Genomic DNA, 25,440 nt, shown 5'->3' on the forward strand with positions numbered 1-25,440 from the left:
CTTCACAAAATCGGCACCAATATATTTTGTATGTTTCAAAATTTCCCTTCATACGCGAACTGTTGCACAACAAGCAAATTCATCATAGTCAGATCGACCCTTTTTCGTATAATGTCATGGCTGCTTTAAACAAAGAACCTCGTTTTAGAAGTATGGAATCATTTTACCGGATGCCGAACCCGAAGCTATTAAACTGATTGAAACACGCATTTCCTTTATTATTATTTTCGTAATAACTCAGATTTGAAACAAAATTTCCACTTAATTTTTGCAATTTATATTTTCCTTCCCATAAGGATAATTTATGCTAAACTATGTTGAATTTGCCTCGGTAGTTCTTGAGAAGAAGATTTTTAAAAATGCACCCCCCTTTTTCTACAGTTTCAAGGTTTTCTCCGCTTTGAATACAGATCAAACTTTTATTTCTGCAATTTATATTCGCCCTCCCATAAGGATGATTTGTGCCAAATTTGGTTGAAATTGGATAAGCGGTTTTAGAGAAGAAGTTCAAAATGTAAAAAGTTTACAGACGGACAGACGGACGGACGGACAGACGGACAGACGGACAGACGGACGGACAGACGGACGACGGACAAAATGTGATCAGAATAGCTCACTTGAGCTTTCAGCTCAGGTGAGCTAAAAAAGGGACAAGTCCATCTTAATTTCCCTCTTTATATGTAGATTTAAGAAAAATGTTTACTGCACAAAAAAGCAAAGGGGGGCTGCTGCCCCCCTAATCCCTACCCTACCCCAACCCCGATGCTATGTGCCTTAGTTACAAGGTACTAGTATGCATATATTGCAAAGTTATGATTGAAAACAGAAAAAAGAAAGGCCAGGTCAAAGATGCAGATAATGCTGTTGCATTTGTAATGTTTACTTCCATAACTATCACTGGCGTCGGAAGCAAATTGAAAGTAGGGGGGGGGGGCTAAACTAATCCTTATAGATCTTGACAAGCAAAAATTCCCCCAAATCATAAAATCCTAATCCGTGGGACAATTAGTTTTGCTGCGACAAAAAGTGTGTGTGTGTGTGTGTGTGGTGGTGGGGAGGGGGGGGGGGGCTGAACCCTCTCTTTGTGCCTAATGGTTAGGTCTAACTTTGCCAAAAAAAAAACGCCGACGCCTATGACTTTAGCAATCGTCATAACTTTGCATTTTTTCTGCAGTTAAGTGTGGACACGGTTAAGTAACATATTCACAAAAATTCCGAGTATTCATGTTGATGTAGTGTATGACTTACCATGACTAGGCCGACTTCATTTGTTGCCTTTATTTCTTTTTTTCTTTCTTCATTTATCCAACCATCGGCATCCATATAATTCTTTTCTTCTCTTTCAAACACAATATCCATTATTTCGGTCATTATCCAAACAGATGAATTATTATATTTCGTGGTAATTCAAAATTCCGTTGTTGTTAATCCGTATGTCCTATTTTACAATGTTGATCATTCATTCTGTGCATGCCCTATTTACCCAGCCTTCCGTTGGTTGATGGTATAATGTTTCAGGTATCACACCGGTAATCGGCCAATCAAAATGAACTTAGTCAATTGTAGTTCCATATATACTTCAGAATTATTTTTTTCCTTGACTGCATTTTTACATTTTCCTTTACTCAGTTTTAAAATTTTTTGTACCACTGAGTAGGATATTTCATGTATTTTGTTAGGTGATGATTTTTTTTCACAGGAACTACTTCTTTCAGGGCTCATGCAGCAGCTTCCTGGGGAGTGTGCAGTCTGTTTACATACAAATGGAAAACACGTGGTTTTGAGGGTAGACCTGTTTGGAGCTAGATATTTTGAGAAAATGCAGTATCGCTTGCCCTTTTTATGGTGTTAGCTGATGAGATAGGTAACAAATAACATTTCCTCCGAATATTTTGTCATGAAAAATACAAACTGATTTTTAAGAATTTTTTCCCCTCTATAGTGTTATATAGTGAAAACAATTACCGGTGTGATACCTTGAAGGGCTGTGTGTCAAATTGAAAAAATGCATGCAGGTGCCAGTTTTCAGTATTTTATGTCAAATCTTGTTAACAGAAATTAGTTTCTGTAGTCTGAAGATAGAAAAATGCTTTTAAAGTTTTGTAATGAAAAAAATATGAAAAATGATGATTTTTGGTGTGGAAAACATGTAATTTTTAATATATAATAATAAAAACCTTTAAAAATGGATGATTTGTAGTCACTGGAGCTTAGAATATTGGTTTCTGTGTTCTAGATGCTGTAAAAGTGTGCAGATCAGTTGTCGCAGTCATATTTGATGCCCTCAGACTTTGTCGTAAGAGCACGCAGCGACTAGTTTTTCATCGAATGACCAATTTTGAGTTTACGTGCAAGTCTCAGAATTAAGCGACAAGTGCGAAACATTGCGAAGAAGAACATAAACAGTCTATCGAAGGATTATTTTGACAAAGACTTTAATTTCTTTGATTTCTGCTCACCTTATGTGAGTTTTTATTTCATTTCCTACATAGTCCTGATTGAAGGAATTAAGGGATTTGGGCAAATATGTGCTATGTTTATGTTTATTTTACACTGAATTACCCATTTGTAATAGTTTAAGGCAAAAACATGCTTTAACACCATTTACAAGGTCACACAGATGCATATTTTGTGTAGAAAAGAGGTTTCATGCATTTAGTTGAGAAGGTCATTATGAGTCAAGTATATATAATATCATCATGATTGAATCTAGGAGCTTTTCATGGTTTTCATCCTTAAAAACTGATGAATTTCAGTTTACCAGAAAATGTTTTTATGCATTATAGCCAGAAAATCAGTTTCTTCCCACATTTTAAGGGGAGTTCCTTATTTACAAAATACAAATACTGATATTTATGTTTGAATGACCTAAGATATTGAAACATTAGTCATTGTTAAAATGTTTAGAAGGAGATATTACTATTTTTTATATGGTAACCTCAGCACACCTGTCCTATTCTAAGTAATGAAAATCAAAATTTGAATGAAATCATATCATGTAACATGTATGGGTACAATATAGATGCCCCACCCTTATCCACAACTATGGGGGTTGGTATGATTCTTTTTTTAGTATTGTGATATGGCATGCACTTATGTGATTTCTCTTGTAAATATGCATCAGAAATGCATTGCCTTATTGAATTACTTCATGTATATGCTTATTGCTCTTGCTGTAAATTATCTAACCTGTGTCAATCATCATTGATCAGTAATTCTCTTCAAATTCTATAGGGATGGCCTGATGAGGGGTATAATTAAGTGTGTCCAATTGAAATTTCATGGCTACTTTTGCTCTACAGACAGAATGTTACATAAATCACAGAATGAAGTTGCATCCCAGTTGTTTCTTTTACATTTCTTATCATCAAAGCAAGATTTATGGTTGTCAGAGCAGATCTGAGCTCCATTACATGCTGATATCATTTGGGCTGTCCTGTGTTACCATGCTGCTTTTAGATAAAAGTGAGTATGGCAGTGTGTAGACAAGTAAACAGGCTTTACCTGATATATAAATTTACCAGATACAGATTTCATTTTTGACCTGATAATTCACAATATTGTTATGAAATGTGTGAACAATAGGGGTAAATTTCTTCTTTGTTATGCAATGATTGCATAATGAAGTGACTCTAATGGAATATTTTTATTTTGATGTAAAGAAAAATGTATATGCTCTGATTTGGTACCAAGATGATTTTGTATCTTGTTGTTTTAAGGATGAAAATTGGCTTCAGGTCATGCATGGTGTGAGGCTCCAAATGTGTTTCATCTGTGCTATTTTCTTCAGTCTGAGTAAGGGAGATAAATCCTCAATAGCTAATGAAATATTGGGAGCTTGGGGACAGGGTTTTAGGGATTTGGTGACAGTTGATTGGGAATTCTCAGGTGCAAATTTGAAAGGGATCTGACATCTTTAGAGTCTCTTCAAGGTATCACACCGGTAATCGGCCAATCAAAATGAACTTAGTCAATTGTAGTTCCATATATACTTCAGAATTATTTTTTTCCTTGACTGCATTTTTACATTTTCCTTTACTCAGTTTTAAAATTTTTTGTACCACTGAGTAGGATATTTCATGTATTTTGTTAGGTGATGATTTTTTTTCACAGGAACTACTTCTTTCAGGGCTCATGCAGCAGCTTCCTGGGGAGTGTGCAGTCTGTTTACATACAAATGGAAAACACGTGGTTTTGAGGGTAGACCTGTTTGGAGCTAGATATTTTGAGAAAATGCAGTATCGCTTGCCCTTTTTATGGTGTTAGCTGATGAGATAGGTAACAAATAACATTTCCTCCGAATATTTTGTCATGAAAAATACAAACTGATTTTTAAGAATTTTTTCCCCTCTATAGTGTTATATAGTGAAAACAATTACCGGTGTGATACCTTGAAGGGCTGTGTGTCAAATTGAAAAAATGCATGCAGGTGCCAGTTTTCAGTATTTTATGTCAAATCTTGTTAACAGAAATTAGTTTCTGTAGTCTGAAGATAGAAAAATGCTTTTAAAGTTTTGTAATGAAAAAAATATGAAAAATGATGATTTTTGGTGTGGAAAACATGTAATTTTTAATATATAATAATAAAAACCTTTAAAAATGGATGATTTGTAGTCACTGGAGCTTAGAATATTGGTTTCTGTGTTCTAGATGCTGTAAAAGTGTGCAGATCAGTTGTCGCAGTCATATTTGATGCCCTCAGACTTTGTCGTAAGAGCACGCAGCGACTAGTTTTTCATCGAATGACCAATTTTGAGTTTACGTGCAAGTCTCAGAATTAAGCGACAAGTGCGAAACATTGCGAAGAAGAACATAAACAGTCTATCGAAGGATTATTTTGACAAAGACTTTAATTTCTTTGATTTCTGCTCACCTTATGTGAGTTTTTATTTCATTTCCTACATAGTCCTGATTGAAGGAATTAAGGGATTTGGGCAAATATGTGCTATGTTTATGTTTATTTTACACTGAATTACCCATTTGTAATAGTTTAAGGCAAAAACATGCTTTAACACCATTTACAAGGTCACACAGATGCATATTTTGTGTAGAAAAGAGGTTTCATGCATTTAGTTGAGAAGGTCATTATGAGTCAAGTATATATAATATCATCATGATTGAATCTAGGAGCTTTTCATGGTTTTCATCCTTAAAAACTGATGAATTTCAGTTTACCAGAAAATGTTTTTATGCATTATAGCCAGAAAATCAGTTTCTTCCCACATTTTAAGGGGAGTTCCTTATTTACAAAATACAAATACTGATATTTATGTTTGAATGACCTAAGATATTGAAACATTAGTCATTGTTAAAATGTTTAGAAGGAGATATTACTATTTTTTATATGGTAACCTCAGCACACCTGTCCTATTCTAAGTAATGAAAATCAAAATTTGAATGAAATCATATCATGTAACATGTATGGGTACAATATAGATGCCCCACCCTTATCCACAACTATGGGGGTTGGTATGATTCTTTTTTTAGTATTGTGATATGGCATGCACTTATGTGATTTCTCTTGTAAATATGCATCAGAAATGCATTGCCTTATTGAATTACTTCATGTATATGCTTATTGCTCTTGCTGTAAATTATCTAACCTGTGTCAATCATCATTGATCAGTAATTCTCTTCAAATTCTATAGGGATGGCCTGATGAGGGGTATAATTAAGTGTGTCCAATTGAAATTTCATGGCTACTTTTGCTCTACAGACAGAATGTTACATAAATCACAGAATGAAGTTGCATCCCAGTTGTTTCTTTTACATTTCTTATCATCAAAGCAAGATTTATGGTTGTCAGAGCAGATCTGAGCTCCATTACATGCTGATATCATTTGGGCTGTCCTGTGTTACCATGCTGCTTTTAGATAAAAGTGAGTATGGCAGTGTGTAGACAAGTAAACAGGCTTTACCTGATATATAAATTTACCAGATACAGATTTCATTTTTGACCTGATAATTCACAATATTGTTATGAAATGTGTGAACAATAGGGGTAAATTTCTTCTTTGTTATGCAATGATTGCATAATGAAGTGACTCTAATGGAATATTTTTATTTTGATGTAAAGAAAAATGTATATGCTCTGATTTGGTACCAAGATGATTTTGTATCTTGTTGTTTTAAGGATGAAAATTGGCTTCAGGTCATGCATGGTGTGAGGCTCCAAATGTGTTTCATCTGTGCTATTTTCTTCAGTCTGAGTAAGGGAGATAAATCCTCAATAGCTAATGAAATATTGGGAGCTTGGGGACAGGGTTTTAGGGATTTGGTGACAGTTGATTGGGAATTCTCAGGTGCAAATTTGAAAGGGATCTGACATCTTTAGAGTCTCTTCAAGGTATCACACCGGTAATCGGCCAATCAAAATGAACTTAGTCAATTGTAGTTCCATATATACTTCAGAATTATTTTTTTCCTTGACTGCATTTTTACATTTTCCTTTACTCAGTTTTAAAATTTTTTGTACCACTGAGTAGGATATTTCATGTATTTTGTTAGGTGATGATTTTTTTTCACAGGAACTACTTCTTTCAGGGCTCATGCAGCAGCTTCCTGGGGAGTGTGCAGTCTGTTTACATACAAATGGAAAACACGTGGTTTTGAGGGTAGACCTGTTTGGAGCTAGATATTTTGAGAAAATGCAGTATCGCTTGCCCTTTTTATGGTGTTAGCTGATGAGATAGGTAACAAATAACATTTCCTCCGAATATTTTGTCATGAAAAATACAAACTGATTTTTAAGAATTTTTTCCCCTCTATAGTGTTATATAGTGAAAACAATTACCGGTGTGATACCTTGAAGGGCTGTGTGTCAAATTGAAAAAATGCATGCAGGTGCCAGTTTTCAGTATTTTATGTCAAATCTTGTTAACAGAAATTAGTTTCTGTAGTCTGAAGATAGAAAAATGCTTTTAAAGTTTTGTAATGAAAAAAATATGAAAAATGATGATTTTTGGTGTGGAAAACATGTAATTTTTAATATATAATAATAAAAACCTTTAAAAATGGATGATTTGTAGTCACTGGAGCTTAGAATATTGGTTTCTGTGTTCTAGATGCTGTAAAAGTGTGCAGATCAGTTGTCGCAGTCATATTTGATGCCCTCAGACTTTGTCGTAAGAGCACGCAGCGACTAGTTTTTCATCGAATGACCAATTTTGAGTTTACGTGCAAGTCTCAGAATTAAGCGACAAGTGCGAAACATTGCGAAGAAGAACATAAACAGTCTATCGAAGGATTATTTTGACAAAGACTTTAATTTCTTTGATTTCTGCTCACCTTATGTGAGTTTTTATTTCATTTCCTACATAGTCCTGATTGAAGGAATTAAGGGATTTGGGCAAATATGTGCTATGTTTATGTTTATTTTACACTGAATTACCCATTTGTAATAGTTTAAGGCAAAAACATGCTTTAACACCATTTACAAGGTCACACAGATGCATATTTTGTGTAGAAAAGAGGTTTCATGCATTTAGTTGAGAAGGTCATTATGAGTCAAGTATATATAATATCATCATGATTGAATCTAGGAGCTTTTCATGGTTTTCATCCTTAAAAACTGATGAATTTCAGTTTACCAGAAAATGTTTTTATGCATTATAGCCAGAAAATCAGTTTCTTCCCACATTTTAAGGGGAGTTCCTTATTTACAAAATACAAATACTGATATTTATGTTTGAATGACCTAAGATATTGAAACATTAGTCATTGTTAAAATGTTTAGAAGGAGATATTACTATTTTTTATATGGTAACCTCAGCACACCTGTCCTATTCTAAGTAATGAAAATCAAAATTTGAATGAAATCATATCATGTAACATGTATGGGTACAATATAGATGCCCCACCCTTATCCACAACTATGGGGGTTGGTATGATTCTTTTTTTAGTATTGTGATATGGCATGCACTTATGTGATTTCTCTTGTAAATATGCATCAGAAATGCATTGCCTTATTGAATTACTTCATGTATATGCTTATTGCTCTTGCTGTAAATTATCTAACCTGTGTCAATCATCATTGATCAGTAATTCTCTTCAAATTCTATAGGGATGGCCTGATGAGGGGTATAATTAAGTGTGTCCAATTGAAATTTCATGGCTACTTTTGCTCTACAGACAGAATGTTACATAAATCACAGAATGAAGTTGCATCCCAGTTGTTTCTTTTACATTTCTTATCATCAAAGCAAGATTTATGGTTGTCAGAGCAGATCTGAGCTCCATTACATGCTGATATCATTTGGGCTGTCCTGTGTTACCATGCTGCTTTTAGATAAAAGTGAGTATGGCAGTGTGTAGACAAGTAAACAGGCTTTACCTGATATATAAATTTACCAGATACAGATTTCATTTTTGACCTGATAATTCACAATATTGTTATGAAATGTGTGAACAATAGGGGTAAATTTCTTCTTTGTTATGCAATGATTGCATAATGAAGTGACTCTAATGGAATATTTTTATTTTGATGTAAAGAAAAATGTATATGCTCTGATTTGGTACCAAGATGATTTTGTATCTTGTTGTTTTAAGGATGAAAATTGGCTTCAGGTCATGCATGGTGTGAGGCTCCAAATGTGTTTCATCTGTGCTATTTTCTTCAGTCTGAGTAAGGGAGATAAATCCTCAATAGCTAATGAAATATTGGGAGCTTGGGGACAGGGTTTTAGGGATTTGGTGACAGTTGATTGGGAATTCTCAGGTGCAAATTTGAAAGGGATCTGACATCTTTAGAGTCTCTTCAAGGTATCACACCGGTAATCGGCCAATCAAAATGAACTTAGTCAATTGTAGTTCCATATATACTTCAGAATTATTTTTTTCCTTGACTGCATTTTTACATTTTCCTTTACTCAGTTTTAAAATTTTTTGTACCACTGAGTAGGATATTTCATGTATTTTGTTAGGTGATGATTTTTTTTCACAGGAACTACTTCTTTCAGGGCTCATGCAGCAGCTTCCTGGGGAGTGTGCAGTCTGTTTACATACAAATGGAAAACACGTGGTTTTGAGGGTAGACCTGTTTGGAGCTAGATATTTTGAGAAAATGCAGTATCGCTTGCCCTTTTTATGGTGTTAGCTGATGAGATAGGTAACAAATAACATTTCCTCCGAATATTTTGTCATGAAAAATACAAACTGATTTTTAAGAATTTTTTCCCCTCTATAGTGTTATATAGTGAAAACAATTACCGGTGTGATACCTTGAAGGGCTGTGTGTCAAATTGAAAAAATGCATGCAGGTGCCAGTTTTCAGTATTTTATGTCAAATCTTGTTAACAGAAATTAGTTTCTGTAGTCTGAAGATAGAAAAATGCTTTTAAAGTTTTGTAATGAAAAAAATATGAAAAATGATGATTTTTGGTGTGGAAAACATGTAATTTTTAATATATAATAATAAAAACCTTTAAAAATGGATGATTTGTAGTCACTGGAGCTTAGAATATTGGTTTCTGTGTTCTAGATGCTGTAAAAGTGTGCAGATCAGTTGTCGCAGTCATATTTGATGCCCTCAGACTTTGTCGTAAGAGCACGCAGCGACTAGTTTTTCATCGAATGACCAATTTTGAGTTTACGTGCAAGTCTCAGAATTAAGCGACAAGTGCGAAACATTGCGAAGAAGAACATAAACAGTCTATCGAAGGATTATTTTGACAAAGACTTTAATTTCTTTGATTTCTGCTCACCTTATGTGAGTTTTTATTTCATTTCCTACATAGTCCTGATTGAAGGAATTAAGGGATTTGGGCAAATATGTGCTATGTTTATGTTTATTTTACACTGAATTACCCATTTGTAATAGTTTAAGGCAAAAACATGCTTTAACACCATTTACAAGGTCACACAGATGCATATTTTGTGTAGAAAAGAGGTTTCATGCATTTAGTTGAGAAGGTCATTATGAGTCAAGTATATATAATATCATCATGATTGAATCTAGGAGCTTTTCATGGTTTTCATCCTTAAAAACTGATGAATTTCAGTTTACCAGAAAATGTTTTTATGCATTATAGCCAGAAAATCAGTTTCTTCCCACATTTTAAGGGGAGTTCCTTATTTACAAAATACAAATACTGATATTTATGTTTGAATGACCTAAGATATTGAAACATTAGTCATTGTTAAAATGTTTAGAAGGAGATATTACTATTTTTTATATGGTAACCTCAGCACACCTGTCCTATTCTAAGTAATGAAAATCAAAATTTGAATGAAATCATATCATGTAACATGTATGGGTACAATATAGATGCCCCACCCTTATCCACAACTATGGGGGTTGGTATGATTCTTTTTTTAGTATTGTGATATGGCATGCACTTATGTGATTTCTCTTGTAAATATGCATCAGAAATGCATTGCCTTATTGAATTACTTCATGTATATGCTTATTGCTCTTGCTGTAAATTATCTAACCTGTGTCAATCATCATTGATCAGTAATTCTCTTCAAATTCTATAGGGATGGCCTGATGAGGGGTATAATTAAGTGTGTCCAATTGAAATTTCATGGCTACTTTTGCTCTACAGACAGAATGTTACATAAATCACAGAATGAAGTTGCATCCCAGTTGTTTCTTTTACATTTCTTATCATCAAAGCAAGATTTATGGTTGTCAGAGCAGATCTGAGCTCCATTACATGCTGATATCATTTGGGCTGTCCTGTGTTACCATGCTGCTTTTAGATAAAAGTGAGTATGGCAGTGTGTAGACAAGTAAACAGGCTTTACCTGATATATAAATTTACCAGATACAGATTTCATTTTTGACCTGATAATTCACAATATTGTTATGAAATGTGTGAACAATAGGGGTAAATTTCTTCTTTGTTATGCAATGATTGCATAATGAAGTGACTCTAATGGAATATTTTTATTTTGATGTAAAGAAAAATGTATATGCTCTGATTTGGTACCAAGATGATTTTGTATCTTGTTGTTTTAAGGATGAAAATTGGCTTCAGGTCATGCATGGTGTGAGGCTCCAAATGTGTTTCATCTGTGCTATTTTCTTCAGTCTGAGTAAGGGAGATAAATCCTCAATAGCTAATGAAATATTGGGAGCTTGGGGACAGGGTTTTAGGGATTTGGTGACAGTTGATTGGGAATTCTCAGGTGCAAATTTGAAAGGGATCTGACATCTTTAGAGTCTCTTCAAGGTATCACACCGGTAATCGGCCAATCAAAATGAACTTAGTCAATTGTAGTTCCATATATACTTCAGAATTATTTTTTTCCTTGACTGCATTTTTACATTTTCCTTTACTCAGTTTTAAAATTTTTTGTACCACTGAGTAGGATATTTCATGTATTTTGTTAGGTGATGATTTTTTTTCACAGGAACTACTTCTTTCAGGGCTCATGCAGCAGCTTCCTGGGGAGTGTGCAGTCTGTTTACATACAAATGGAAAACACGTGGTTTTGAGGGTAGACCTGTTTGGAGCTAGATATTTTGAGAAAATGCAGTATCGCTTGCCCTTTTTATGGTGTTAGCTGATGAGATAGGTAACAAATAACATTTCCTCCGAATATTTTGTCATGAAAAATACAAACTGATTTTTAAGAATTTTTTCCCCTCTATAGTGTTATATAGTGAAAACAATTACCGGTGTGATACCTTGAAGGGCTGTGTGTCAAATTGAAAAAATGCATGCAGGTGCCAGTTTTCAGTATTTTATGTCAAATCTTGTTAACAGAAATTAGTTTCTGTAGTCTGAAGATAGAAAAATGCTTTTAAAGTTTTGTAATGAAAAAAATATGAAAAATGATGATTTTTGGTGTGGAAAACATGTAATTTTTAATATATAATAATAAAAACCTTTAAAAATGGATGATTTGTAGTCACTGGAGCTTAGAATATTGGTTTCTGTGTTCTAGATGCTGTAAAAGTGTGCAGATCAGTTGTCGCAGTCATATTTGATGCCCTCAGACTTTGTCGTAAGAGCACGCAGCGACTAGTTTTTCATCGAATGACCAATTTTGAGTTTACGTGCAAGTCTCAGAATTAAGCGACAAGTGCGAAACATTGCGAAGAAGAACATAAACAGTCTATCGAAGGATTATTTTGACAAAGACTTTAATTTCTTTGATTTCTGCTCACCTTATGTGAGTTTTTATTTCATTTCCTACATAGTCCTGATTGAAGGAATTAAGGGATTTGGGCAAATATGTGCTATGTTTATGTTTATTTTACACTGAATTACCCATTTGTAATAGTTTAAGGCAAAAACATGCTTTAACACCATTTACAAGGTCACACAGATGCATATTTTGTGTAGAAAAGAGGTTTCATGCATTTAGTTGAGAAGGTCATTATGAGTCAAGTATATATAATATCATCATGATTGAATCTAGGAGCTTTTCATGGTTTTCATCCTTAAAAACTGATGAATTTCAGTTTACCAGAAAATGTTTTTATGCATTATAGCCAGAAAATCAGTTTCTTCCCACATTTTAAGGGGAGTTCCTTATTTACAAAATACAAATACTGATATTTATGTTTGAATGACCTAAGATATTGAAACATTAGTCATTGTTAAAATGTTTAGAAGGAGATATTACTATTTTTTATATGGTAACCTCAGCACACCTGTCCTATTCTAAGTAATGAAAATCAAAATTTGAATGAAATCATATCATGTAACATGTATGGGTACAATATAGATGCCCCACCCTTATCCACAACTATGGGGGTTGGTATGATTCTTTTTTTAGTATTGTGATATGGCATGCACTTATGTGATTTCTCTTGTAAATATGCATCAGAAATGCATTGCCTTATTGAATTACTTCATGTATATGCTTATTGCTCTTGCTGTAAATTATCTAACCTGTGTCAATCATCATTGATCAGTAATTCTCTTCAAATTCTATAGGGATGGCCTGATGAGGGGTATAATTAAGTGTGTCCAATTGAAATTTCATGGCTACTTTTGCTCTACAGACAGAATGTTACATAAATCACAGAATGAAGTTGCATCCCAGTTGTTTCTTTTACATTTCTTATCATCAAAGCAAGATTTATGGTTGTCAGAGCAGATCTGAGCTCCATTACATGCTGATATCATTTGGGCTGTCCTGTGTTACCATGCTGCTTTTAGATAAAAGTGAGTATGGCAGTGTGTAGACAAGTAAACAGGCTTTACCTGATATATAAATTTACCAGATACAGATTTCATTTTTGACCTGATAATTCACAATATTGTTATGAAATGTGTGAACAATAGGGGTAAATTTCTTCTTTGTTATGCAATGATTGCATAATGAAGTGACTCTAATGGAATATTTTTATTTTGATGTAAAGAAAAATGTATATGCTCTGATTTGGTACCAAGATGATTTTGTATCTTGTTGTTTTAAGGATGAAAATTGGCTTCAGGTCATGCATGGTGTGAGGCTCCAAATGTGTTTCATCTGTGCTATTTTCTTCAGTCTGAGTAAGGGAGATAAATCCTCAATAGCTAATGAAATATTGGGAGCTTGGGGACAGGGTTTTAGGGATTTGGTGACAGTTGATTGGGAATTCTCAGGTGCAAATTTGAAAGGGATCTGACATCTTTAGAGTCTCTTCAAGGTATCACACCGGTAATCGGCCAATCAAAATGAACTTAGTCAATTGTAGTTCCATATATACTTCAGAATTATTTTTTTCCTTGACTGCATTTTTACATTTTCCTTTACTCAGTTTTAAAATTTTTTGTACCACTGAGTAGGATATTTCATGTATTTTGTTAGGTGATGATTTTTTTTCACAGGAACTACTTCTTTCAGGGCTCATGCAGCAGCTTCCTGGGGAGTGTGCAGTCTGTTTACATACAAATGGAAAACACGTGGTTTTGAGGGTAGACCTGTTTGGAGCTAGATATTTTGAGAAAATGCAGTATCGCTTGCCCTTTTTATGGTGTTAGCTGATGAGATAGGTAACAAATAACATTTCCTCCGAATATTTTGTCATGAAAAATACAAACTGATTTTTAAGAATTTTTTCCCCTCTATAGTGTTATATAGTGAAAACAATTACCGGTGTGATACCTTGAAGGGCTGTGTGTCAAATTGAAAAAATGCATGCAGGTGCCAGTTTTCAGTATTTTATGTCAAATCTTGTTAACAGAAATTAGTTTCTGTAGTCTGAAGATAGAAAAATGCTTTTAAAGTTTTGTAATGAAAAAAATATGAAAAATGATGATTTTTGGTGTGGAAAACATGTAATTTTTAATATATAATAATAAAAACCTTTAAAAATGGATGATTTGTAGTCACTGGAGCTTAGAATATTGGTTTCTGTGTTCTAGATGCTGTAAAAGTGTGCAGATCAGTTGTCGCAGTCATATTTGATGCCCTCAGACTTTGTCGTAAGAGCACGCAGCGACTAGTTTTTCATCGAATGACCAATTTTGAGTTTACGTGCAAGTCTCAGAATTAAGCGACAAGTGCGAAACATTGCGAAGAAGAACATAAACAGTCTATCGAAGGATTATTTTGACAAAGACTTTAATTTCTTTGATTTCTGCTCACCTTATGTGAGTTTTTATTTCATTTCCTACATAGTCCTGATTGAAGGAATTAAGGGATTTGGGCAAATATGTGCTATGTTTATGTTTATTTTACACTGAATTACCCATTTGTAATAGTTTAAGGCAAAAACATGCTTTAACACCATTTACAAGGTCACACAGATGCATATTTTGTGTAGAAAAGAGGTTTCATGCATTTAGTTGAGAAGGTCATTATGAGTCAAGTATATATAATATCATCATGATTGAATCTAGGAGCTTTTCATGGTTTTCATCCTTAAAAACTGATGAATTTCAGTTTACCAGAAAATGTTTTTATGCATTATAGCCAGAAAATCAGTTTCTTCCCACATTTTAAGGGGAGTTCCTTATTTACAAAATACAAATACTGATATTTATGTTTGAATGACCTAAGATATTGAAACATTAGTCATTGTTAAAATGTTTAGAAGGAGATATTACTATTTTTTATATGGTAACCTCAGCACACCTGTCCTATTCTAAGTAATGAAAATCAAAATTTGAATGAAATCATATCATGTAACATGTATGGGTACAATATAGATGCCCCACCCTTATCCACAACTATGGGGGTTGGTATGATTCTTTTTTTAGTATTGTGATATGGCATGCACTTATGTGATTTCTCTTGTAAATATGCATCAGAAATGCATTGCCTTATTGAATTACTTCATGTATATGCTTATTGCTCTTGCTGTAAATTATCTAACCTGTGTCAATCATCATTGATCAGTAATTCTCTTCAAATTCTATAGGGATGGCCTGATGAGGGGTATAATTAAGTGTGTCCAATTGAAATTTCATGGCTACTTTTGCTCTACAGACAGAATGTTACATAAATCACAGAATGAAGTTGCATCCCAGTTGTTTCTTTTACATTTCTTATCATCAAAGCAAGATTTATGGTTGTCAGAGCAGATCTGAGCTCCATTACATGCTGATATCATTTGGGCTGTCCTGTGTTACCATGCTGCTTTTAGATAAAAGTGAGTATGGCAGTGTGTAGACAAGTAAACAGGCTTTACCTGATATATAAATTTACCAGATACAGATTTCATTTTTGACCTGATAATTCACAATATTGTTATGAAATGTGTGAACAATAGGGGTAAATTTCTTCTTTGTTATGCAATGATTGCATAATGAAGTGACTCTAATGGAATATTTTTATTTTGATGTAAAGAAAAATGTATATGCTCTGATTTGGTACCAAGATGATTTTGTATCTTGTTGTTTTAAGGATGAAAATTGGCTTCAGGTCATGCATGGTGTGAGGCTCCAAATGTGTTTCATCTGTGCTATTTTCTTCAGTCTGAGTAAGGGAGATAAATCCTCAATAGCTAATGAAATATTGGGAGCTTGGGGACAGGGTTTTAGGGATTTGGTGACAGTTGATTGGGAATTCTCAGGTGCAAATTTGAAAGGGATCTGACATCTTTAGAGTCTCTTCAAGGGCTGTGTGTCAAATTGAAAAAATGCATGCAGGTGCCAGTTTTCAGTATTTTATGTCAAATCTTGTTAACAGAAATTAGTTTCTGTAGTCTGAAGATAGAAAAATGCTTTTAAAGTTTTGTAATGAAAAAAATATGAAAAATGATGATTTTTGGTGTGGAAAACATGTAATTTTTAATATATAATAATAAAAACCTTTAAAAATGGATGATTTGTAGTCACTGGAGCTTAGAATATTGGTTTCTGTGTTCTAGATGCTGTAAAAGTGTGCAGATCAGTTGTCGCAGTCATATTTGATGCCCTCAGACTTTGTCGTAAGAGCACGCAGCGACTAGTTTTTCATCGAATGACCAATTTTGAGTTTACGTGCAAGTCTCAGAATTAAGCGACAAGTGCGAAACATTGCGAAGAAGAACATAAACAGTCTATCGAAGGATTATTTTGACAAAGACTTTAATTTCTTTGATTTCTGCTCACCTTATGTGAGTTTTTATTTCATTTCCTACATAGTCCTGATTGAAGGAATTAAGGGATTTGGGCAAATATGTGCTATGTTTATGTTTATTTTACACTGAATTACCCATTTGTAATAGTTTAAGGCAAAAACATGCTTTAACACCATTTACAAGGTCACACAGATGCATATTTTGTGTAGAAAAGAGGTTTCATGCATTTAGTTGAGAAGGTCATTATGAGTCAAGTATATATAATATCATCATGATTGAATCTAGGAGCTTTTCATGGTTTTCATCCTTAAAAACTGATGAATTTCAGTTTACCAGAAAATGTTTTTATGCATTATAGCCAGAAAATCAGTTTCTTCCCACATTTTAAGGGGAGTTCCTTATTTACAAAATACAAATACTGATATTTATGTTTGAATGACCTAAGATATTGAAACATTAGTCATTGTTAAAATGTTTAGAAGGAGATATTACTATTTTTTATATGGTAACCTCAGCACACCTGTCCTATTCTAAGTAATGAAAATCAAAATTTGAATGAAATCATATCATGTAACATGTATGGGTACAATATAGATGCCCCACCCTTATCCACAACTATGGGGGTTGGTATGATTCTTTTTTTAGTATTGTGATATGGCATGCACTTATGTGATTTCTCTTGTAAATATGCATCAGAAATGCATTGCCTTATTGAATTACTTCATGTATATGCTTATTGCTCTTGCTGTAAATTATCTAACCTGTGTCAATCATCATTGATCAGTAATTCTCTTCAAATTCTATAGGGATGGCCTGATGAGGGGTATAATTAAGTGTGTCCAATTGAAATTTCATGGCTACTTTTGCTCTACAGACAGAATGTTACATAAATCACAGAATGAAGTTGCATCCCAGTTGTTTCTTTTACATTTCTTATCATCAAAGCAAGATTTATGGTTGTCAGAGCAGATCTGAGCTCCATTACATGCTGATATCATTTGGGCTGTCCTGTGTTACCATGCTGCTTTTAGATAAAAGTGAGTATGGCAGTGTGTAGACAAGTAAACAGGCTTTACCTGATATATAAATTTACCAGATACAGATTTCATTTTTGACCTGATAATTCACAATATTGTTATGAAATGTGTGAACAATAGGGGTAAATTTCTTCTTTGTTATGCAATGATTGCATAATGAAGTGACTCTAATGGAATATTTTTATTTTGATGTAAAGAAAAATGTATATGCTCTGATTTGGTACCAAGATGATTTTGTATCTTGTTGTTTTAAGGATGAAAATTGGCTTCAGGTCATGCATGGTGTGAGGCTCCAAATGTGTTTCATCTGTGCTATTTTCTTCAGTCTGAGTAAGGGAGATAAATCCTCAATAGCTAATGAAATATTGGGAGCTTGGGGACAGGGTTTTAGGGATTTGGTGACAGTTGATTGGGAATTCTCAGGTGCAAATTTGAAAGGGATCTGACATCTTTAGAGTCTCTTCAAGGTATCACACCGGTAATCGGCCAATCAAAATGAACTTAGTCAATTGTAGTTCCATATATACTTCAGAATTATTTTTTTCCTTGACTGCATTTTTACATTTTCCTTTACTCAGTTTTAAAATTTTTTGTACCACTGAGTAGGATATTTCATGTATTTTGTTAGGTGATGATTTTTTTTCACAGGAACTACTTCTTTCAGGGCTCATGCAGCAGCTTCCTGGGGAGTGTGCAGTCTGTTTACATACAAATGGAAAACACGTGGTTTTGAGGGTAGACCTGTTTGGAGCTAGATATTTTGAGAAAATGCAGTATCGCTTGCCCTTTTTATGGTGTTAGCTGATGAGATAGGTAACAAATAACATTTCCTCCGAATATTTTGTCATGAAAAATACAAACTGATTTTTAAGAATTTTTTCCCCTCTATAGTGTTATATAGTGAAAACAATTACCGGTGTGATACCTTGAAGGGCTGTGTGTCAAATTGAAAAAATGCATGCAGGTGCCAGTTTTCAGTATTTTATGTCAAATCTTGTTAACAGAAATTAGTTTCTGTAGTCTGAAGATAGAAAAATGCTTTTAAAGTTTTGTAATGAAAAAAATATGAAAAATGATGATTTTTGGTGTGGAAAACATGTAATTTTTAATATATAATAATAAAAACCTTTAAAAATGGATGATTTGTAGTCACTGGAGCTTAGAATATTGGTTTCTGTGTTCTAGATGCTGTAAAAGTGTGCAGATCAGTTGTCGCAGTCATATTTGATGCCCTCAGACTTTGTCGTAAGAGCACGCAGCGACTAGTTTTTCATCGAATGACCAATTTTGAGTTTACGTGCAAGTCTCAGAATTAAGCGACAAGTGCGAAACATTGCGAAGAAGAACATAAACAGTCTATCGAAGGATTATTTTGACAAAGACTTTAATTTCTTTGATTTCTGCTCACCTTATGTGAGTTTTTATTTCATTTCCTACATAGTCCTGATTGAAGGAATTAAGGGATTTGGGCAAATATGTGCTATGTTTATGTTTATTTTACACTGAATTACCCATTTGTAATAGTTTAAGGCAAAAACATGCTTTAACACCATTTACAAGGTCACACAGATGCATATTTTGTGTAGAAAAGAGGTTTCATGCATTTAGTTGAGAAGGTCATTATGAGTCAAGTATATATAATATCATCATGATTGAATCTAGGAGCTTTTCATGGTTTTCATCCTTAAAAACTGATGAATTTCAGTTTACCAGAAAATGTTTTTATGCATTATAGCCAGAAAATCAGTTTCTTCCCACATTTTAAGGGGAGTTCCTTATTTACAAAATACAAATACTGATATTTATGTTTGAATGACCTAAGATATTGAAACATTAGTCATTGTTAAAATGTTTAGAAGGAGATATTACTATTTTTTATATGGTAACCTCAGCACACCTGTCCTATTCTAAGTAATGAAAATCAAAATTTGAATGAAATCATATCATGTAACATGTATGGGTACAATATAGATGCCCCACCCTTATCCACAACTATGGGGGTTGGTATGATTCTTTTTTTAGTATTGTGATATGGCATGCACTTATGTGATTTCTCTTGTAAATATGCATCAGAAATGCATTGCCTTATTGAATTACTTCATGTATATGCTTATTGCTCTTGCTGTAAATTATCTAACCTGTGTCAATCATCATTGATCAGTAATTCTCTTCAAATTCTATAGGGATGGCCTGATGAGGGGTATAATTAAGTGTGTCCAATTGAAATTTCATGGCTACTTTTGCTCTACAGACAGAATGTTACATAAATCACAGAATGAAGTTGCATCCCAGTTGTTTCTTTTACATTTCTTATCATCAAAGCAAGATTTATGGTTGTCAGAGCAGATCTGAGCTCCATTACATGCTGATATCATTTGGGCTGTCCTGTGTTACCATGCTGCTTTTAGATAAAAGTGAGTATGGCAGTGTGTAGACAAGTAAACAGGCTTTACCTGATATATAAATTTACCAGATACAGATTTCATTTTTGACCTGATAATTCACAATATTGTTATGAAATGTGTGAACAATAGGGGTAAATTTCTTCTTTGTTATGCAATGATTGCATAATGAAGTGACTCTAATGGAATATTTTTATTTTGATGTAAAGAAAAATGTATATGCTCTGATTTGGTACCAAGATGATTTTGTATCTTGTTGTTTTAAGGATGAAAATTGGCTTCAGGTCATGCATGGTGTGAGGCTCCAAATGTGTTTCATCTGTGCTATTTTCTTCAGTCTGAGTAAGGGAGATAAATCCTCAATAGCTAATGAAATATTGGGAGCTTGGGGACAGGGTTTTAGGGATTTGGTGACAGTTGATTGGGAATTCTCAGGTGCAAATTTGAAAGGGATCTGACATCTTTAGAGTCTCTTCAAGGGCTGTGTGTCAAATTGAAAAAATGCATGCAGGTGCCAGTTTTCAGTATTTTATGTCAAATCTTGTTAACAGAAATTAGTTTCTGTAGTCTGAAGATAGAAAAATGCTTTTAAAGTTTTGTAATGAAAAAAATATGAAAAATGATGATTTTTGGTGTGGAAAACATGTAATTTTTAATATATAATAATAAAAACCTTTAAAAATGGATGATTTGTAGTCACTGGAGCTTAGAATATTGGTTTCTGTGTTCTAGATGCTGTAAAAGTGTGCAGATCAGTTGTCGCAGTCATATTTGATGCCCTCAGACTTTGTCGTAAGAGCACGCAGCGACTAGTTTTTCATCGAATGACCAATTTTGAGTTTACGTGCAAGTCTCAGAATTAAGCGACAAGTGCGAAACATTGCGAAGAAGAACATAAACAGTCTATCGAAGGATTATTTTGACAAAGACTTTAATTTCTTTGATTTCTGCTCACCTTATGTGAGTTTTTATTTCATTTCCTACATAGTCCTGATTGAAGGAATTAAGGGATTTGGGCAAATATGTGCTATGTTTATGTTTATTTTACACTGAATTACCCATTTGTAATAGTTTAAGGCAAAAACATGCTTTAACACCATTTACAAGGTCACACAGATGCATATTTTGTGTAGAAAAGAGGTTTCATGCATTTAGTTGAGAAGGTCATTATGAGTCAAGTATATATAATATCATCATGATTGAATCTAGGAGCTTTTCATGGTTTTCATCCTTAAAAACTGATGAATTTCAGTTTACCAGAAAATGTTTTTATGCATTATAGCCAGAAAATCAGTTTCTTCCCACATTTTAAGGGGAGTTCCTTATTTACAAAATACAAATACTGATATTTATGTTTGAATGACCTAAGATATTGAAACATTAGTCATTGTTAAAATGTTTAGAAGGAGATATTACTATTTTTTATATGGTAACCTCAGCACACCTGTCCTATTCTAAGTAATGAAAATCAAAATTTGAATGAAATCATATCATGTAACATGTATGGGTACAATATAGATGCCCCACCCTTATCCACAACTATGGGGGTTGGTATGATTCTTTTTTTAGTATTGTGATATGGCATGCACTTATGTGATTTCTCTTGTAAATATGCATCAGAAATGCATTGCCTTATTGAATTACTTCATGTATATGCTTATTGCTCTTGCTGTAAATTATCTAACCTGTGTCAATCATCATTGATCAGTAATTCTCTTCAAATTCTATAGGGATGGCCTGATGAGGGGTATAATTAAGTGTGTCCAATTGAAATTTCATGGCTACTTTTGCTCTACAGACAGAATGTTACATAAATCACAGAATGAAGTTGCATCCCAGTTGTTTCTTTTACATTTCTTATCATCAAAGCAAGATTTATGGTTGTCAGAGCAGATCTGAGCTCCATTACATGCTGATATCATTTGGGCTGTCCTGTGTTACCATGCTGCTTTTAGATAAAAGTGAGTATGGCAGTGTGTAGACAAGTAAACAGGCTTTACCTGATATATAAATTTACCAGATACAGATTTCATTTTTGACCTGATAATTCACAATATTGTTATGAAATGTGTGAACAATAGGGGTAAATTTCTTCTTTGTTATGCAATGATTGCATAATGAAGTGACTCTAATGGAATATTTTTATTTTGATGTAAAGAAAAATGTATATGCTCTGATTTGGTACCAAGATGATTTTGTATCTTGTTGTTTTAAGGATGAAAATTGGCTTCAGGTCATGCATGGTGTGAGGCTCCAAATGTGTTTCATCTGTGCTATTTTCTTCAGTCTGAGTAAGGGAGATAAATCCTCAATAGCTAATGAAATATTGGGAGCTTGGGGACAGGGTTTTAGGGATTTGGTGACAGTTGATTGGGAATTCTCAGGTGCAAATTTGAAAGGGATCTGACATCTTTAGAGTCTCTTCAAGGTATCACACCGGTAATCGGCCAATCAAAATGAACTTAGTCAATTGTAGTTCCATATATACTTCAGAATTATTTTTTTCCTTGACTGCATTTTTACATTTTCCTTTACTCAGTTTTAAAATTTTTTGTACCACTGAGTAGGATATTTCATGTATTTTGTTAGGTGATGATTTTTTTTCACAGGAACTACTTCTTTCAGGGCTCATGCAGCAGCTTCCTGGGGAGTGTGCAGTCTGTTTACATACAAATGGAAAACACGTGGTTTTGAGGGTAGACCTGTTTGGAGCTAGATATTTTGAGAAAATGCAGTATCGCTTGCCCTTTTTATGGTGTTAGCTGATGAGATAGGTAACAAATAACATTTCCTCCGAATATTTTGTCATGAAAAATACAAACTGATTTTTAAGAATTTTTTCCCCTCTATAGTGTTATATAGTGAAAACAATTACCGGTGTGATACCTTGAAGGGCTGTGTGTCAAATTGAAAAAATGCATGCAGGTGCCAGTTTTCAGTATTTTATGTCAAATCTTGTTAACAGAAATTAGTTTCTGTAGTCTGAAGATAGAAAAATGCTTTTAAAGTTTTGTAATGAAAAAAATATGAAAAATGATGATTTTTGGTGTGGAAAACATGTAATTTTTAATATATAATAATAAAAACCTTTAAAAATGGATGATTTGTAGTCACTGGAGCTTAGAATATTGGTTTCTGTGTTCTAGATGCTGTAAAAGTGTGCAGATCAGTTGTCGCAGTCATATTTGATGCCCTCAGACTTTGTCGTAAGAGCACGCAGCGACTAGTTTTTCATCGAATGACCAATTTTGAGTTTACGTGCAAGTCTCAGAATTAAGCGACAAGTGCGAAACATTGCGAAGAAGAACATAAACAGTCTATCGAAGGATTATTTTGACAAAGACTTTAATTTCTTTGATTTCTGCTCACCTTATGTGAGTTTTTATTTCATTTCCTACATAGTCCTGATTGAAGGAATTAAGGGATTTGGGCAAATATGTGCTATGTTTATGTTTATTTTACACTGAATTACCCATTTGTAATAGTTTAAGGCAAAAACATGCTTTAACACCATTTACAAGGTCACACAGATGCATATTTTGTGTAGAAAAGAGGTTTCATGCATTTAGTTGAGAAGGTCATTATGAGTCAAGTATATATAATATCATCATGATTGAATCTAGGAGCTTTTCATGGTTTTCATCCTTAAAAACTGATGAATTTCAGTTTACCAGAAAATGTTTTTATGCATTATAGCCAGAAAATCAGTTTCTTCCCACATTTTAAGGGGAGTTCCTTATTTACAAAATACAAATACTGATATTTATGTTTGAATGACCTAAGATATTGAAACATTAGTCATTGTTAAAATGTTTAGAAGGAGATATTACTATTTTTTATATGGTAACCTCAGCACACCTGTCCTATTCTAAGTAATGAAAATCAAAATTTGAATGAAATCATATCATGTAACATGTATGGGTACAATATAGATGCCCCACCCTTATCCACAACTATGGGGGTTGGTATGATTCTTTTTTTAGTATTGTGATATGGCATGCACTTATGTGATTTCTCTTGTAAATATGCATCAGAAATGCATTGCCTTATTGAATTACTTCATGTATATGCTTATTGCTCTTGCTGTAAATTATCTAACCTGTGTCAATCATCATTGATCAGTAATTCTCTTCAAATTCTATAGGGATGGCCTGATGAGGGGTATAATTAAGTGTGTCCAATTGAAATTTCATGGCTACTTTTGCTCTACAGACAGAATGTTACATAAATCACAGAATGAAGTTGCATCCCAGTTGTTTCTTTTACATTTCTTATCATCAAAGCAAGATTTATGGTTGTCAGAGCAGATCTGAGCTCCATTACATGCTGATATCATTTGGGCTGTCCTGTGTTACCATGCTGCTTTTAGATAAAAGTGAGTATGGCAGTGTGTAGACAAGTAAACAGGCTTTACCTGATATATAAATTTACCAGATACAGATTTCATTTTTGACCTGATAATTCACAATATTGTTATGAAATGTGTGAACAATAGGGGTAAATTTCTTCTTTGTTATGCAATGATTGCATAATGAAGTGACTCTAATGGAATATTTTTATTTTGATGTAAAGAAAAATGTATATGCTCTGATTTGGTACCAAGATGATTTTGTATCTTGTTGTTTTAAGGATGAAAATTGGCTTCAGGTCATGCATGGTGTGAGGCTCCAAATGTGTTTCATCTGTGCTATTTTCTTCAGTCTGAGTAAGGGAGATAAATCCTCAATAGCTAATGAAATATTGGGAGCTTGGGGACAGGGTTTTAGGGATTTGGTGACAGTTGATTGGGAATTCTCAGGTGCAAATTTGAAAGGGATCTGACATCTTTAGAGTCTCTTCAAGGTATCACACCGGTAATCGGCCAATCAAAATGAACTTAGTCAATTGTAGTTCCATATATACTTCAGAATTATTTTTTTCCTTGACTGCATTTTTACATTTTCCTTTACTCAGTTTTAAAATTTTTTGTACCACTGAGTAGGATATTTCATGTATTTTGTTAGGTGATGATTTTTTTTCACAGGAACTACTTCTTTCAGGGCTCATGCAGCAGCTTCCTGGGGAGTGTGCAGTCTGTTTACATACAAATGGAAAACACGTGGTTTTGAGGGTAGACCTGTTTGGAGCTAGATATTTTGAGAAAATGCAGTATCGCTTGCCCTTTTTATGGTGTTAGCTGATGAGATAGGTAACAAATAACATTTCCTCCGAATATTTTGTCATGAAAAATACAAACTGATTTTTAAGAATTTTTTCCCCTCTATAGTGTTATATAGTGAAAACAATTACCGGTGTGATACCTTGAAGGGCTGTGTGTCAAATTGAAAAAATGCATGCAGGTGCCAGTTTTCAGTATTTTATGTCAAATCTTGTTAACAGAAATTAGTTTCTGTAGTCTGAAGATAGAAAAATGCTTTTAAAGTTTTGTAATGAAAAAAATATGAAAAATGATGATTTTTGGTGTGGAAAACATGTAATTTTTAATATATAATAATAAAAACCTTTAAAAATGGATGATTTGTAGTCACTGGAGCTTAGAATATTGGTTTCTGTG

Source organism: Magallana gigas, chromosome 10 (genome assembly GCF_963853765.1).
Source record: "Magallana gigas chromosome 10, xbMagGiga1.1, whole genome shotgun sequence".
NCBI lineage: Eukaryota > Metazoa > Mollusca > Bivalvia > Ostreida > Ostreidae > Magallana > Magallana gigas.